Source organism: Microtus oregoni, unplaced genomic scaffold (assembly GCF_018167655.1).
Source record: "Microtus oregoni isolate MIOR12 unplaced genomic scaffold, Mior012 000113F_ref0000058, whole genome shotgun sequence".
Taxonomy (NCBI): Eukaryota; Metazoa; Chordata; class Mammalia; order Rodentia; family Cricetidae; genus Microtus; species Microtus oregoni.
Window position 1 is genome coordinate 1,958,272 of NW_024544742.1, and position 16,929 is coordinate 1,975,200.

The 16,929-nt window shown below is 37.0% G+C and overlaps 1 pseudogene; it reads right to left on the bottom strand.

Annotated features, from left to right (window-relative positions):
* Positions 1–4,412: 4,412 nt before the first annotated feature.
* On the bottom strand, positions 4,413–5,448 carry LOC121443876 (annotated as a pseudogene).
* Positions 5,449–16,929: the final 11,481 nt, after the last annotated feature.

Genomic DNA, 16,929 nt, shown 5'->3' on the forward strand with positions numbered 1-16,929 from the left:
CAGATCTTAATATTCTTTCTTTATTCTGGATGTTTAGTGGGGGATTTCATTTTCTCAAAGAACTAGATGTCCTTTCTTCTTGTGAATTCTACAATGCTTTAAAATCTTTGGATCACAAGGAACTGTAATGTTTCCAGTACAGTTATGCAGACCTCTATGTATTAATCATTATTCCTAATTGAAGAATACTGTCTTAGTTTCAGGCCCCTACCACTTGGGAACTTCTTGGCTTCTTCTTTCTTAATTTACTGTCACGTCCCAACTTCTCATGTTTCATCTTCTACTATTCCCTCCCATTCATTTTCAAGATTAATCAAGTATTTTGTTAAGTATCTTTTCTTACTTTCTGACTTTGATTTCTATTCCTGCCTTACATTTTTTTTCTTTTTTTTCTTTGTTAATGTATGCCTTAAAGAGATCTGAAGTATCAATTCATGAAGCAAGGACATGTCACACAGTATATCTTCATGCACATAGCATACCCATTATTGATATAATGTGACTAGAGCTCTTTAGTAAAAATTACAAATTAATATATTGATTTTGCTTGTGAATGGTTAACATCAATTTACAAAATAATGTATATAATAATCTCATAGGATGAACAGAAGGAGCTGAACTTCCATGTTAGTGTGCAATGTTGTTAATTCATGGAATAGGAAGAATTTCATGTGTCAATATTTCAATTACTCTGTGGCAATGTTATACTCTGAAGTTCCCGATTCATATATTAATTTGTGGCATTTTATCTGTTCAAAATCTCATAGAGAATTCTAAGGTTTATATTTAGAAAGTTTTCTATCCATGGTTTTATATCTAGATAGTCTTCTTTGTGATTGTACTGGGAATCACAGGAAGAATATTATCTGGCATATGACTTACATAAAATCTATCATAGCATGTATCTTCAAAAATTATGCAACATAGTAAGACAAAATATATTCTGTTTGTCCTTTAAAGAGGATTCCAACATTCCATAATGGAGAAGTATCACACTCAGACTCTTGAAAGTAATAATTGTAGGATTCTATGTCAAGACTTACAACTTTTCCATGTTTTAAGAAGGTTGAATTCTGTATTATTTGGAAAATAAACATAAACACATAAACATAAATAAACTTGGGTTTTAATCCTCAATCAGTATGGATACATATTAACACTTCTCAGTGTCATTATACATTCATCTTTAATTTCTAATTATTTTTACTTGTTTTATGTATAAAAATTTTCCCCTAATCCTCCCATTTGATATCCTCCACCCACATACTGAATATTGCCAAGCCCAATACGCTCTTCTTCATCTCAGAAAGAACCGGGGCTCCCATGTGAGTCTTCAAAGTATGGCATATTAAGTTGAGATAAGGACTAAGATCCTTCTCCATGCTTAAAGCTTTGTACTGTTATCCCATGTTTGGTTTTAATTTCCACAGTGTCATCTCATGTACCAGGATTGATTCTGTTCTCAATCCCAGAGGTTTCAGTAACAAAAAACTATACATAACTATAAACCACCTGGAGAGGTTCTATTTTAATCAATAATCAATAATCTCCTCGTTTGTGAAAACAGGAATGGCTATTGGCTCAAAATATAGAAATAAATTTTTCAAGGAATGAATTCAGATAAACTACTCTTTGAGACTTCACAGCTAGTCTTTATGTGAAAACAGCACTTGATTGCAACAAATGGTGTTCATTGACTTGGGTTGTTTAAGAGGGAGAATACCATGCCTTTAGTGACAGATGTCAGTCTTTTTCCATGGATCTTACCAAAGTTTTCAACAGTGTTCAGCTTTCATGTATGGGCTCATGAGTTAGAGAGGAGGCTTCCTCTTGGGATATAAAATACATTTCTTAAAGAAAAAAAGGCAAATTACAAAATCTAGAGAAACCTGTCATTTCTGCTTACATTTGGCAAGGAATATATGTCATCATATGTATTGTGAGCATCACAGTCATTTTTGGTGCCTTGCATTTGTGCTTGTGTGGGTGTTTGTGTTCATCTGTGAAATGAATGTGTGGATTTTCTCTCCTTCAGTTTGTGACTTTGTGTTTATACTGGAACACACAGCTTTTATCCATTCATTTTTTTTCCATTCATATGTGGTCTAGTTTCCCAAAAGAAAACTGCATGAAGTATATATGTCTTCACTTGAGTGAGATAGGGTTGAAAAAATAAGAAGTATAAGAGTCATAATGTTGTTTCCATTCTGTAGATATGAGAACTGCAAATTATATAGACTAGATCTGAATGTTCAATATAAATATCCTAGATTTGTATAATGATAGCTTCACTGACAAATATGCTGGACCACATTTCTTGTTGGTAGCTGTGGTGTAAGAGAAGTTAAAAATAGTTAAAAGAGAGAGGGGAACTTGTGTCTTTTGGATAAAGTAAAAGTGGATATAATGTGAGGACATGAGTGGGTGTGGTTGATTTAAAATTTGGAGGTAGATTATATAGTTACATGCAAATTGTTGCCTGGTAACAATGGCAGAATTCTCTCTGCCCTTACATGACTCAGAGAAGCACAGAAGAAGTCAAGATTCAGTGTCATTTATGTATTCTATTCTCCACAGGCATGTGGCATTTTACAACCTTTAATATCAACATGCATTGGAAGTGAATCTCCTAATCAACCCAAAAACAAAACCTTGGACATTGGTTAACTGAAAGTGTTATCCAAGGAGAGGAAACCTAATCTCAGTGATTATAGTCTGTGAAGAAGCTATTCAATGCCTTTAGCTGGTGTATGTTCTTCATCTGAATTAAATTTTTTGAGTAAGATACATATGTAATCCACATTATCTCCCATAGGGTAAGTTTTCCATTTTTACCTGTGTTCCACAAAGTTTTAAACCATTTCTTAGACTAGAGTGAGGCTGTTTTAGGGTTTGTTTTTCTCTAATATGGCAAATGCAAAACATACTCTATCTGAAGGTATTTAAAAGCTTGGATCCAGAATGTCAGTACCTTACAAGAAATTTTAAGTTATTATATATTATGTTGATTATGGGTTCCTGATATAGCTGAGGTTCTTCTTAGCTCAGGTCCTGGAGTGCTATACATCACAGTGTGTTACTGGTGCAGTATGAGACCTGTCGCTGTATCTTGTTCCACTGTTAATGGATTTCTTTCTGAGACTACTGTAGTTTTTGCAAATTAAGAATTTATTTTTCTTTATATATTTTTGTATATATTGTGTCAAGATTTGTGTGGTACCATTTCACTAGAGGCAAGATTGAATTAATTGATAATTATATTGCTGCAGTTTTTAAACTGAACAAACTTCCATTGACTCGTGCTGTGAGAAACACCCATGTCTAGATTTGTCTATGGAAGCGGGCTTGTTTGGTAGCCAGGTCAAGGGGACAATTATTTTTCAAAATGAACCAAATGAGTAAAACCAAGTCATAACAGCTTGACTTCTTAGTGACATGTTACCCTGAAGCAGAATTGTTTAACTAATATATGCAGTACTTTCCTTTGTTCCCTTTTCAGTGTTTCAATTGAAATAAATCTTTGTTTTCTAGGAGAAGGTAAAGTTCATTCTGTGAAGTTTTAAGTATTTAAATGTCAATAGACCCCATTTTAATGTCTAGTTTTTAGTTCAGTTATGCAGACTTCTAGAGTTCTAGACCAGGATGAGACAGAAATCATATTCTCTGTGTTGTTTTTTTTGTGACCCACTATAGATGGAAAGCAACATCATACAAATCCAGGAAACTATATATGGATATTGTGAAAGAGCGATGTTACCTGAACTCTTATCCTGGCTTCTTGGCAGTGAAAAAAGTCACCTTAACTATTCAAGCACCATAGCATGTCCCTGGTTATTTATGGCCTCTCTAAACACTCCATTTTTTATTTCTTTGGGTCTCAATGTATTCTGGTTATTCTAGACTCTATCTTTGGAGTTGAATGCAAACCATTGTTTTGTGTAAAGTGAGTTTTGTATAATTTGAAGATTATATTGTGATTATGTTCTTTCTCCCTGTGGAAGAAGTCTGTTCCCCGCAAAGCTTCCAAGCCCAAGGCTCAGTAACCTTTGCAGAAAGCAGAGGGAAAGGAGAGCTTGCTGCAATACATTTGCTAAAAAATATTCACACAAGTCAATGTGTATGCCCATCCTCGACTGCACCGGGAAGCACAAACACTCAACTGTATGCACAATGGCACCAAAACAATGGGAATATAAAAGTTTTCGTAATACAGGGCCATCTGTTCAAGTCCACCTTGGAAACCTGTAAGATATATGTAAATGCCACTGAAAATGCATCTTTAATAGACTTTTTGAAAACATCTGAAGTTTTTAGGTAAGAGTAAGCGTGTTTAAAAAAAATCATTTCAGTTTGAGGGCACTTTTCCTTTGAAGAAGAAGGCAGGGTGGTAGGGAAACAGGGATGCCACATGGTTAATGCTTCAGCCAAGGATAAGCCTCAATGGAGGCCTTGCTGCGGTCACCATAGTCGAACAGGATCTCTTCCCCAGCTGCAATGTCGCGGGAGGCGATGAGGATGAGGTGAGGCACACCATCGATGTCATGCAGTTTGGTCTTGCAATTCCCATACCTACTATGATTGATCAGCCTTCCGAGGCGATTAGTTTCTCGAGTGGCATCCATGCAGTAGGTTTTGCTCCGATACTGAAAATAGTACATGTAGCAGCCTATGGAGGGGTCTTGAGCATACAGAGCCTCCCTCTTCTTGGCATCGGAGATCTCAAGGAGGTCCCCATGGTATTCTACCACAAAGTCTCCCTGGGAGAACTGCTTCATAGCAATTACACCCCGGCCTTTTCCATCAGTGAGTTCAACCTTCAAGCCTTCTTCCTTCCCGCTCTCAATCAGTTCATCAATTTTTTTCTTTTCTTCGGACTGTAGCTCAGCTTTGCTCTTCCTGGAGCTCCTTCGCACTGGGTGGAAATCTGTCAGTTTTCTCTTCTGCTGTGTTTTCCCTTGAGATTTTTTCTGAGGGGCCTGCTTGCCCTTGAGATGTTTTTTCAGGGTCTTCTTGGCAGCTACTGTATTGATAGAATCACATGATGAAGGTGGAGTTAGGGGGGGATCTGCTGCTTCAGTTTTTTTGGTTTGGAAAAGATGCCATGGGACCTCTCCTGGCATCTTCTATCTTCCGTTCATCAGACTTCACGGAACTTTGGATCACATTTCCTGCATTTCCTTCCTCTTTTGGCTTCCTGGAGATTCCAGATAATGGTTTCCGCTGGCATTTGACCTCGTAATGTACAACTGAGTTCTCTTCCTGAAAAGGGTAGCACATTCCGAAGCACTTGTTTGGCTTCATGTAGGCATAGATCTTTGACTGCCCAGCAAACACTTTCTCCTGAACCCCAGATAGCCCCATGGCAGTGCAGCCAGAGCCATTGTCTTTGTGGCGGCCTGGCCACCAGTACTGCCGCTTCCTCAGCTGCTGTTGCTGCCGCTGCCACCAGCGCTGCCATCGCACACCAGGGAAGGCCCTGCAGTGCCTCCTGGCAACTGCTTTGCTCATGGCCTGCAGTAGAACCGGTAACCAGTTGCGCTTCCGCCAGACTACCATCCCTTTCATTTTTCGTAAACCTTTCATTACTTTCTTTCGTTCTTTCTCTTTTTTCTCTCTTTTTTCCTTTTTCTTCCTTTCGTTCATCTTTTCTCTTTTCTTTTGTAAATGTTTACCTTTATGACAGCCGAAGACTGATTTCACAGACCAATTACATGACAGATACTTTTTCTGCAAACAAAAAACATCACCATTAATAATATAATGTAAAAAATAAAAAAAATAATATAATGTGAAGGTATTCTTATAGGTTTGATATCAGATGGAGCTTTTGGTTTTACTACTGCATTTGTAGTATCAATAGCAAAAACACTCTGCTAACTTTCAGGGTGAACCTAAATGAAAACAGAGTCTTCCATGCTGTGGTGGAGTGTTTTTATAGCTGTGGAGTAGGAAGTGTTCCATGTGTTCAGATTTAAATGATTCTGTTGCTTATCCATCATATTTAAATGCTGAAATATCTGATCTACTTTTAATTATGTGGCATTTCAGCCCCACAACCTATCATAGAATTGCAAGGTTCAAATCTACAAAGCCTTCAATTTATGATTTTCCATATCTAGTGAGCCTTCCTGGTGAAGATACTGCCTGATTCCAAGTACAGTAATGCATAGCAAATGGTATACTTATTACATATGTTTAGTTTTACCAAGTCCATAAAATAGCAAGCAAGAAAGCATTGCTTGTCTGTCCTCAAGAGAGAAAGAAAATGCTCAAAATTTAGAAGTCATAACACATGGATTCTTTTTTAGATTAGATTTAGGGTGACACATATACTATTAGCACTATTCAAGTTTTAATAAGAAGCAAACCGCACACATGATAGAAGCAATACACAGAAAAAACCCTTGGGTCATCAAGGAAGAACATACATGGGAGCCTGTCCATACGAGTGATCTAAAAGAAATTAAACAAGCTATTGTGAATTACAAACTATATTTGTCCTTTGTTAGAGAGATACTCAAAACGTGGGACCTTAGTAACAAGGCCATGTCTCACGACTGGGCTCAATTAACTTCAGCGGTACTAGAGAGTGTGGCTCTGTTGCATTTCAGATGCCTTTGCAAGGAAGAGGCCAGACTTTTAGAAAAGCAGGAAACAGCAGAAGGAATTGAGATTTCCCTAGATCAAATTCTAGCTGAAGGAGTTTTCTTTGGTCCTCAAGAACAGCTCTGTATGATGATCACAGTTTATCCATATGTGCCACAGCAACTTTAAGGGCTTGGGATAAGACTCGGGACCCAGGAAAGAGAGTGGAATCTTATATCAGGGTAAAACAGGGTGATAGAGAACGCTTTAGTGACTTTATACAAAGACGAACTAAGGCTGTACAAATAGGGATACCTAACCAAGAAGCAAGACATATAGTAAATGTTTCTTTGGCTTATGAGAATGCCAATGTAGAGTCCAAAAGGATCCTGGAACCTTTAAATATCAGATCAGTGCCCTTGCACAAATGGGTCTTGCATACAATGAATGTTGATACATTTGACTATGGTACTGAAACATGGGTAGAAAAAGCAATTTCCAATGGTAAAAGAAGGCATCAAGATACCAAATGTTTTAATTTTGGTAAAATGGGACATATGAAAAGGAATTGCAGACAACCAAGTTCCAGAAATAATAATAATAATGCCTCTTCTAGAAATAATAGCACTCAGCCTTCAGGTTTATGTAGGAGATGTGGAAAAGGCAGGCATTGGACAAATGAGTGTAGATTAACAGGAGGTAGACAAGGCAATCTGTTACCATTGGGAAACACAATGAGGGGCCTCTTGCAGGCCCCCATGGTGAATGTGGTCCAGTTATTTCTGGTTATTGTAGAGAACGAACATGCCTCATCAGGAAAATTAGAAAGCCCCATGCCTGCTGTTCAAAGCAATAATGGCCTGAAGGATGAGTTACATGTATTTTGGCAGACTTATATAAATAAACAAAGACCAAAGCTAAGAGGCTGTGTAAATGGCATTTTTATTACTGATTTACTGGACACAGGTGAGGATGTAAGCATCATTACTCTGAAATCTTGGCATCCGAATTGACTTCTTCAGGAAGTGGATGTTCAGCTCCTGGGAATTGGAACCCTCTCTCAAGTAAGAAAAAGCACAAAATGGGTTGAATGCATAGGGCCAGAAAGGGCAAATAGGAAAACTAAGGCCATATGTAGCCAATATTGCAATAAATTTATGGGGCCATGATCTATTGCAGCAACGGAATACCCAAATTAACATCCCTGCTGCTTCGAGAACCTATATTTCTGAGGAAAATATTAAAAGATATTTCAGACAGCAGATACTGGTTGTTCGGGCTGTACAAGAACACTGTGAGTTCGAGACCAGCCTGGTCTACAAAGAGCTAGTTCCAGGACAGGCTCCAAAATCACAGAGAAACTCTGTCTTGAAAAACCAAAAAAGAAAAGAAAAGAACACAAAGCAATTGATGATCCTTTTGAGGTACCAACAGCCCTGCCTCTAAAATGGTTGAGCAAGAAACCAATATGGACCAGGCAATAGCCTTTAGCTGAGGAAAAGTTGTTGCAGGTTTAGAACAGCTGGTACAAGAGCAATTAGAAGGTTGACATATAGAAGAATCTACCAGCCCTTGGAATTCTCCTGTATTTGTTGTTAAGAAAAAAATCTGGCAAATGGAGAATGGTGACAGATCTCAGGGCTACCAAAAAGGTTATTCAACCTATGTGCCCTCTGCAATCTGGAATTCCTTTGCCCTCTCTATTACCAAAGGGATGGCATCTCATAGTTATTGATTTAAAAAATTGTTTCTTCACTATACCTTTACAAGAAAAAGACAGAGAAAAGTTTGCCTTCACAGTGCCTACTTATAATGACTCTCAGCCTATGAGGAGGTAGCAGTGGAATCTCCTCCCATCGGACATGTTGAACAGTCCCACCTTGTGCCAATATTTTGAAAGTCAACCATTGGAAATAATATGCAAGCAATTTTCTAAGTCTATCATATTACATTACCTGGATGATAATCTGTTGTCAGATTCAAGCATACATACCTTAGAAAGACTGTTTGAAGAAGTAAATGGGGCTTGCAGATTTCTCCTGAAAAAATACCGAGAGGAGATTCTGTTAATTATCTAGGTTATAAAATATGTTAACAAAAATTTAAGACACAAAAGGCACAAATTAGGAGACATCAGTTATGGACTCTTAATGACTTTCAAAGATTGCTAGGTGATATTTCCAGCCTATGACTGGCTGTTGGGGAAACACCTGATCTAATAATTCATTTAAACAAATCCTTGGATGGTGATAAAGACTTGGACAGTCACAGAGAATTAACAGCCAAAGCAGAAAAGGAACAAACAATGATTGAGGAAAAGCTCCAGGAGGCAGATGTGGATAGGGTAAATCCAGAGCTTAGTTGTATTCTTGTCATATTGCCTTCCAAAATCTCTCCAACAGGTATCTTAATGCAGAGAGATGATATTATCTTAGAATGGATCTTTTTACCACATAAATCAAGTAAAAACTTAAAAACTTATGAGGAAAAATTCTCTGAATTAATTATAAAAGATAAATTGAGACTTTGTCAATTATCGGGCATACACCCAGCAGATAATATAGTGCCTTTCACTGCTGATGAGATAAAAAAAAGTTACTGGAAGACAAGGAACCATGCAAAGAGCTTGTGCTAATTTTGTGGGAGAATAGTTGATCCCAACAGAAATAGGCTTAACTTTATAAAGAGAACTTCTTGGATTTTTCCTCAAATCACCCATGATGCTCCAATAAACAAAGTCTGTACATTTTATACTGATGCTAATAAATCAGGGAAGGTGTGTTAGAAATCAGAAGAATTGAGTAAGGTGGAACCAAGTCCTTTTGATTCTGTCCAGAAGGCAGAAGTATATGTCATTATTATGGTGCTAAGAGACTTTAAAGACCCTCTTAATGTAGTTACTGACTCGCAATATGCAGAAAGAATTATCTTGCATATTGAAACTGCTGAATTTATACCAGATCATACAGAACTGACGGATAATGGTCCAGTTTATGTCTCTAGGAAAATGAAACAGTTTTTTTGATTATGACAATACTAAGCATGTTACAGATATACCATACAACCCTACAAGTCAAGGAGTCATAGAATGATCAAACTGAACTATAAAGGATACATTAAACAAACAGAAAGAGGTGGATTATAACCCCAGAAATAGATTACCTAATGTTTTATTAACTTTGAATTTTCTTAATGCTAATGAGAAGAAAACAACCCCTGCAGAAAGACATTTGATAATGTAAAAGTTTGGCGAATTAAATCAACAAGAATATTTCAAAGATGTGCTGACTTCTCAATGGAAGCCAGGAGATGTGCTGTGTTGGGGCAGGTGTTTTGCTCTTGTCTCCACAGGAGAGGAAAAATTGTGGACACCATCAAAATTAATAAAGGTTCAGTTTGAAGAAGAGAAGCCTCTTGGAAAAGGTAAATAAAAACTCATTCACATGGATAATAATCATAACATATAGGTTGGGGGCAGGGTTCTCTTCTTATCTCCACAGTAAAACACTCATCTTCAAAAACTTTAAGGGACCCCGGGTCTTTAAATACTGATGGATGAAAACTAGTTATGATCCTTTATGGATCAACAGGAAACCCGAATTTGTTTAGTAAGTATAAACATTTCTATATGTATTAATATGCATTATTTATAAATATATAAAGCTGGTTTTGGTGTAGGAATCTTGATCAGTCCCTCTAAAATTTCAAGCCTGTTCATAAAAGATATCTCAGAGTTTCTGTCACATGATATGGGACAGAATAATAAGAATAAGAATAAGCATACTTGATAAAATTTCTTTATAGGAAATTTATCAAAAAAGCTGTCCATTTCTTTTAGATTTTCAAGTGTTGTGGAGCTTAGTTTTTTGAAATATGACCTGAAGTTTTTCTGTATTTCCTCAATAACTGTTATTATGTCCTATTTTAAATTTTCTTAATTTGGGGATTCTCTCTCTCTGCTTTTTTGTTAGTATTTTTTGGTTTGTCTATCATGTTGATTTTCTCAAAGGACTATATTTTCATTTTATTGATTCTTTGTATTTATCTCTTTGTTTCAATTCTATTACGTTTAGCCATTATCTTAATGATTTTTTGCTGTCTATTTCTCTAAGGTAATTTGCTGATTTTTGCTCTAATTCCTTTAGGTGTGCTGTTAAGTTGCTCATGTGACATTTCTTCTAGTTCTTTATGTATGATTTTAGTGATATAGACTTTCTCCTTATAACTTTTTTCATCTTGTTCATAAGTTGTGATATATTGTTGATTAAACATCTTTAAATTTCTAGGAAGTCTTTAACTTTTTATGTCTTCCTTAAACTATTTGTGGAACAGTTGAGAACTGGTCATGTTTTATAATTTTGTGGCCTTTCTGTAGTTTATGATACTGTTGAACTATAGCTTGTAATCTAATATTATAAAAAGGTTATTTCAATTTTTTGTTTCTTTTAAGATTTGTTTATGATCAAGTATTTGGTACGTTTTAAAAAAAATTCCATGAGGTTTTGAGATGAAAGTATATTCTTTGGTATTTGTTGAAATGTTTACACATATCTGTAAGAATGCCTGGATCCAGAGTGTCAGGACAACCAAGAATGGCATAAACTATTTTGGCCTTCTTTGAACGTGGCAATCAGATGACAGATAACAGCACTGTACCATGTTCCATGTCAAGATTCTGCTGTTCCATAGTGAGATGTCTTGAAATCTGACATTGAGTATAGAGTCATGTGTTCTGTTTCTGAAGTTTATGGACTATCTGCTACCAAAAATGGATTGCTTAGGGATATAATGGTAAATAAATCCATTATGTCTCCATTTCCTGAGGTTGCAACATATCCTGATTATCCTTGCTTCTGCCAGTGTAGTTGATCATACATGGCACTTCTTCAGAATGTACGATTTGATTTTTTTTCAGATAAATATTATTATATGATTTCTCCCTTTTTGAAATCTCAAAAATTTTCTATCAGCATCTTCTATTGCTCTCAAATTTCATAAAATCTGACCAGTATTGCAGCCCAAACATGTTCTCAGTTATCCCACAATACATGTGCCAAAATATGTGTAAAACAACAGTGTCATGAACCCTCTTCACATATAGAAGGAAATCAGAAATTCTGAGCCTAGAAGAAACTGTCTTTCCAAGATAAGAAAATATTGTTTTTCAGCACTGAACAGTTTTTTTGTTAATCCAACATAATTCACTAGTAAATTTCTGTGTTAATTTTCACCTTTATATATGTAGCCCTGTCCTATAAGAGACTTACAACTAGTAGAAAGTTTCTAATTTTCAGAACTTCATTTCAACTACAAATTAAATACCTGAAGAAAAACAAAATGAAAAAAAATTAGTGTCAATTTATGGTATCTTTTTTCATATAAAATTAGTTCTGGATAATCAATAAATAAATATTTTAAGCTCAAATCTCAATAAGCTCTGTGGAACACATCCTGCACCAAAACTGAGTAGACCTAAGAATTGAGACAGTAGTGGCACTGTGTCCCCAGTCACCCCACTCCCTATGACCTCAATGTGCATGAAAAACAAGGGGTTGTGTTGGTAGTCCTTCTGTTTGTGTGTTTCTTTCATTGGTTAATGAATAAAGACATCACTTTGACCTGATTGGCTAGAATTTATGTAGGCAGAGAAGGCAGAACTGAATTCTGGCAGGAAGAAAACAGAGTCAGGGAGAACTGAGATAGAGCCGCCATAAACAGACATGCCAAGTCGTTCCTGGTAGGCCACTGCCACATGGTGATACACCGATTAATACAAATGGGTTCAATTGAGATGTGGGAGTTAGCCAATATGAAGTTAAAGCGAATGGGAAAAGCTATAATTTAATTAATGCAGTTGATGTGTGGTTATGTTGGGTATAAGCTAGCCCGGCCACGAGCACAAATACAAAGCCCTTTCCTTGCAACACAAGGGTCCCTCCCAAATCCATCCATATTTCCAACTGCCAGCAGGTAGTTTTCCTCATAGCTTTTAATCCACCTAGCACCCATCCCACCATTACCTGCAAGATCCCTCGAACCCTACTACACAACCTCTGTGAATACTGAGTGTAGCTAAGAATTGAGTCAGCAGTGTACCTGTGGCCCAAGATACCCCACTCCCTAGGATATCTGCAAGGGAGGAATACCAGGGGCCACTCTCCAGCTCCTTAGGAATTTCTAGTAGCCAGCGGTGAGATTTTCTGATAGCCCTCAATCCACCCTGCCCCAAACCACCATTCTTTGTGAGCTCTGTGGAACACTGCCATACAGCCTGCACCAAAACTGAGTGGATTAAGAGCCTGCTCCAAAACTGCTTTTTTCCTAAGAGACAGCACAGCAAGGATTGGATCAAGAAGACAAGACACTACCAGTGTCATTTGAAGGGTAAGATGTGTATTCACCACAGCAAGAATTTCTCCAACATCCTCAAAAGCAACATGGTAACACCAGAATCAAGCAGAACAAAACAAGAAGACTTGATCATGCTAACCAAGAAGTTGTAGAAGAAACAAAGTTTAAACATAACTTTATGAGCATGATGGAAAACTTTAAAAAGAAGTGAAAAACTCTCTTATAGAAATGGAGGGGAAGACAAACAAAAATCTGGAAGAAATTAGTAAATCCCTCAAAAAGTATCTACATTTGAATCAGATAGCAGAGTGTCTACCATGTAATCGTATAGAATTAGAAATCTGTTGATATTTTATTTTAATGACTGACTTGCAATATATTGTCACAGGGTGGGGCTATTTAGCTTTCTCTTTGGGAGGACAGTACATTTACATCTCCTTCTATGCAGAGAAGTTTTAGAAGCAGGCATTGTGAAGGTAAAATTTTCTCTGTACTTTTTTTTGTAAAGGTATAGTGAAGAGACAATATTTTAAATAAATAAATGTAAGAGGTCATACTTTAGGTAATAGGGAAGGCAAAAGAATTCCAGTTTTAGAGGGAACATGGCTTCAATTACCTTGCTTGAAGCTCTTAAATCTGTAATCATTCTTCATATTTTAGATTTTTTTTAACAACAAATAAGAGAGAATTCCAACTATGGCTTGATTCTTCCAAATGCTGAGTATCTATTTGCTCCTTAACAAGCTGTTCTAAAACCCACAGTTTCTCTTTTGTTAAATTATATTGTTTAACCAATATTGATTTCTCAGTTAACCATTTTTACTCTTCATATTAAGCTATATAATTCTCTCCATTGCCCTCCGATCTTCAAATCTTCTCTGGTCCATATGCTTCCAATTTTCTTAGGAGATCTTGTACTTTCTTTCTCCCATGTAAGTGTACGTTAGACCCATATATGCCACTATTTGTTATCTATGTTTTCTGGAATTGTGAGGCAGTTTTTTTTTAATTTTCTGACAAGTCACCACACTGAAATCCTAAGCAGCTGTATCCTCTTGCACTCCCACAAGCAGTGCATTAGCGTTCCTTTTACCCCACATCCTCTACAGCATAATTTGTTAACTGTGTCTTTTGTCTTGGATTGAATTTCAGGGCTGTTTTGATTTGTATTCATCTGATGCATAAGGATGTTGAGCATTTAATTGACTTTCAGCCATTTTAGATTCCTCTTTTGAGAGTTCTCTGTTTAGGTCTGTATCCCATTTTTGATTAGATAACTTGTTCACTTGATGAACAATTTCTTGATTTTTATTATGCACTTTGAAGATGATCTTTCTATTTGATATGGGCTTGGTAAAGATATTTTCATATTCTGTAGGGTGCTATTTTATCTTGTTTTCTGTGTGCTTTGCTTTACAGAAGTTTCTCAGTTTTAGAAGGTCTTATTAATTAATTGTTTCTCTCAGTGTCTCTAATACATGGGTTCTTATTTAGGAAGAGGTCTCCTATGCCAATACATTCAAGTGTACTTTTCATTTTTTCTTCTATGAGTTTTAGCTTGGTTGATTTTATGTTGAATTTTTTTGATCCATTGGAGTTGAGTTGTGTGCAAGGTGATAAACATGGATCTATTTTCATTCTTCTACATGTTGATATCCAATTACACCAGCACCATTTTTTAAATAGGCTTGCTCTTTTTCATTTTACATTCATCACTTTTTGTCAAAAATGAGGTGTTTGTAGGTATGTCCATTAATATCTGGACCTTTGATTTGATCCCACTAGTCATTCTGTTCGTTTTTATGCCAATGCCAGATTATTTTAAGTGCTGCAACCACTTTGGAAATCGGTGGGCCCATTTCTCATAAATTCGGGATCAACCTACCCCAAGATCCAGTAATACCACTCTTGGGAATATACCCAAGAGATGCCCTATCATATGAAAAAAGCATTTATTCAACTATGTTCATGGCAGCATTATTTGTAATAGTCAGAACCTGGAAACAACCTAGATGCCCTTCAAAGGAAGAATAGATGAAGAAAGTTGGAATATATACATATTAGAGCACTACTCACCGGAAAAAAAAAACAATGACTTCGCGAACTTTGCATGCAAATGGATGGAAATAGAAAACACTATCCCGAGTGAGGTATCCCAGACCCAAAAGATGAACATGGGATGTACTCACTCATAATGGTTTCTAGCCATATATAAAGGACATTGAGCATATAATTTGTCTTCCTAGAGAAGCTAAATAAGAAGGTCAACCCAAAGAAATGATATAGTCATCTGCCTGGATATGGGAAGTAGACAAGATTGCTGGGCAAAAACTGGGAAGTTGGGGGTGAGGTGGCATGGGGTTAAGGGGAATTGTGGTGAGAAAAGTGAGAAGGGGAGAATTGGGGGATCTTGGGGGAATGGAATGGGATGGGGGAATGGGATGTTTGGGACAAGGGAGCAGAGCAATATAGTATCCTAATAAAGGGAGCCACCTTAGGGTTGGCAAGAGACTTGACTCTAGAGGAGTCGCAGGTGTCCAGGGAGATGTCCCCAGATAGTACCTTGGGCAACTGAGGAGAGGAAACCTGAAATGACCATATCCTATAGCCATACTGATGAATATCTTGCATATCACCTTAGAACCTTCATCTGGCGATGGATCGAGATAGAGACAGAGACCCAAATAGGAGCATCGGACTGAGCTCTTAAGATCCAAATGAAGAGCAGAAGGAAGGAGAACATGAGCAAGGAAGTCAGGACTACGAGGAATGCACCCACCACTGTGACAGTGGAACTGATCTATTGGGAGCTCACCATGGCCAGCGAACTTTCGAACTTTCTGAATATGGCGGACAATGAAGGCTGATGAGAAGCCAAGGACAATGGCACTAGGTTTTGATCCTAATACATGAACTGCCTTTGTGGGAGCCTAGCCTGTTTGGATGCTCACTCTCCTGGACCTGGATAGAAGTGGGAGGACCTTGGACTTCCCTCAGGGCTTGGAATCTGAACTGCTCTTCATTCTTGAGAGAGAGTGGGATTAGAGTGGGTAGGGAGATGGGGAGGGGAGTGAAGAGAGGGGGCAATATGGGTGAGGGGGGGATAGGGAATGGGGAGTAGGCAGAAATTTTGTTTTTCAATAACTAAAAAAATTAAAGAATTTGAAGTCAGGGATTGTGATGCCTCCAGAAGTTCCCTTAATGTGGAGGATTGTGTAAGCTATCCTGGGATATTTTTCAATCATATAAAGTTGAGTAATGATAGTCACATTCACACCTCTGTCTAGCAATACCACAATGTTATTTATATGCATGCTTAATTTTGGTCTTTGCTTATTGATAGAAGTTTATAAAAATATGTTTGCTATTTCCTACTGGAGTTTTGATTTATCTTCCATGTCTATTCCAGAGTCCAAAAAAGTATGATTTTTTTACAGGAGGCACTGGATTTTTTAATTTTTCTTGTGGCACATATCCTACACAGTGACTGAGAATTATTGGAAGATGTTTGTCATGGGGCCCGAAAAAGGCACCCAAAGAGTTTCCTGGTGTTATCAGGTTGCTCTGTCTGTTCTTTGTTAATCTACATTTATGGGTACAGTGTCAGACTCTACCACATAGAAAGATTGAGCTTTTTTAATATTGCCATTTACAAAGGAGATATTATTGCTGGGCCTTCATTGACTACATTACCTTCTCTGATGTGTTATTGTACCACAATTAATACATTTGACATTTTAGAGTCCCTTCCTAACATTGGAATTTGCTTATCCTACCCAAACCTCAGTAATATATTTAAGTGTCTCAACACTTCTTGTTGGCAAAAATCCTTCCATGCATTTGTTGCTGATCTGATATTTTCATGCCCAAGAATCTTTTTGCATTTTATATTGTCATTTTCAAAAGCAGGAGTTTTATTGAATACTGATCTAGCTTCTGGGTGTCTTATACTTCCTTGTAAAATCTTAGTTAATATTTGATAAAACTCTCTAA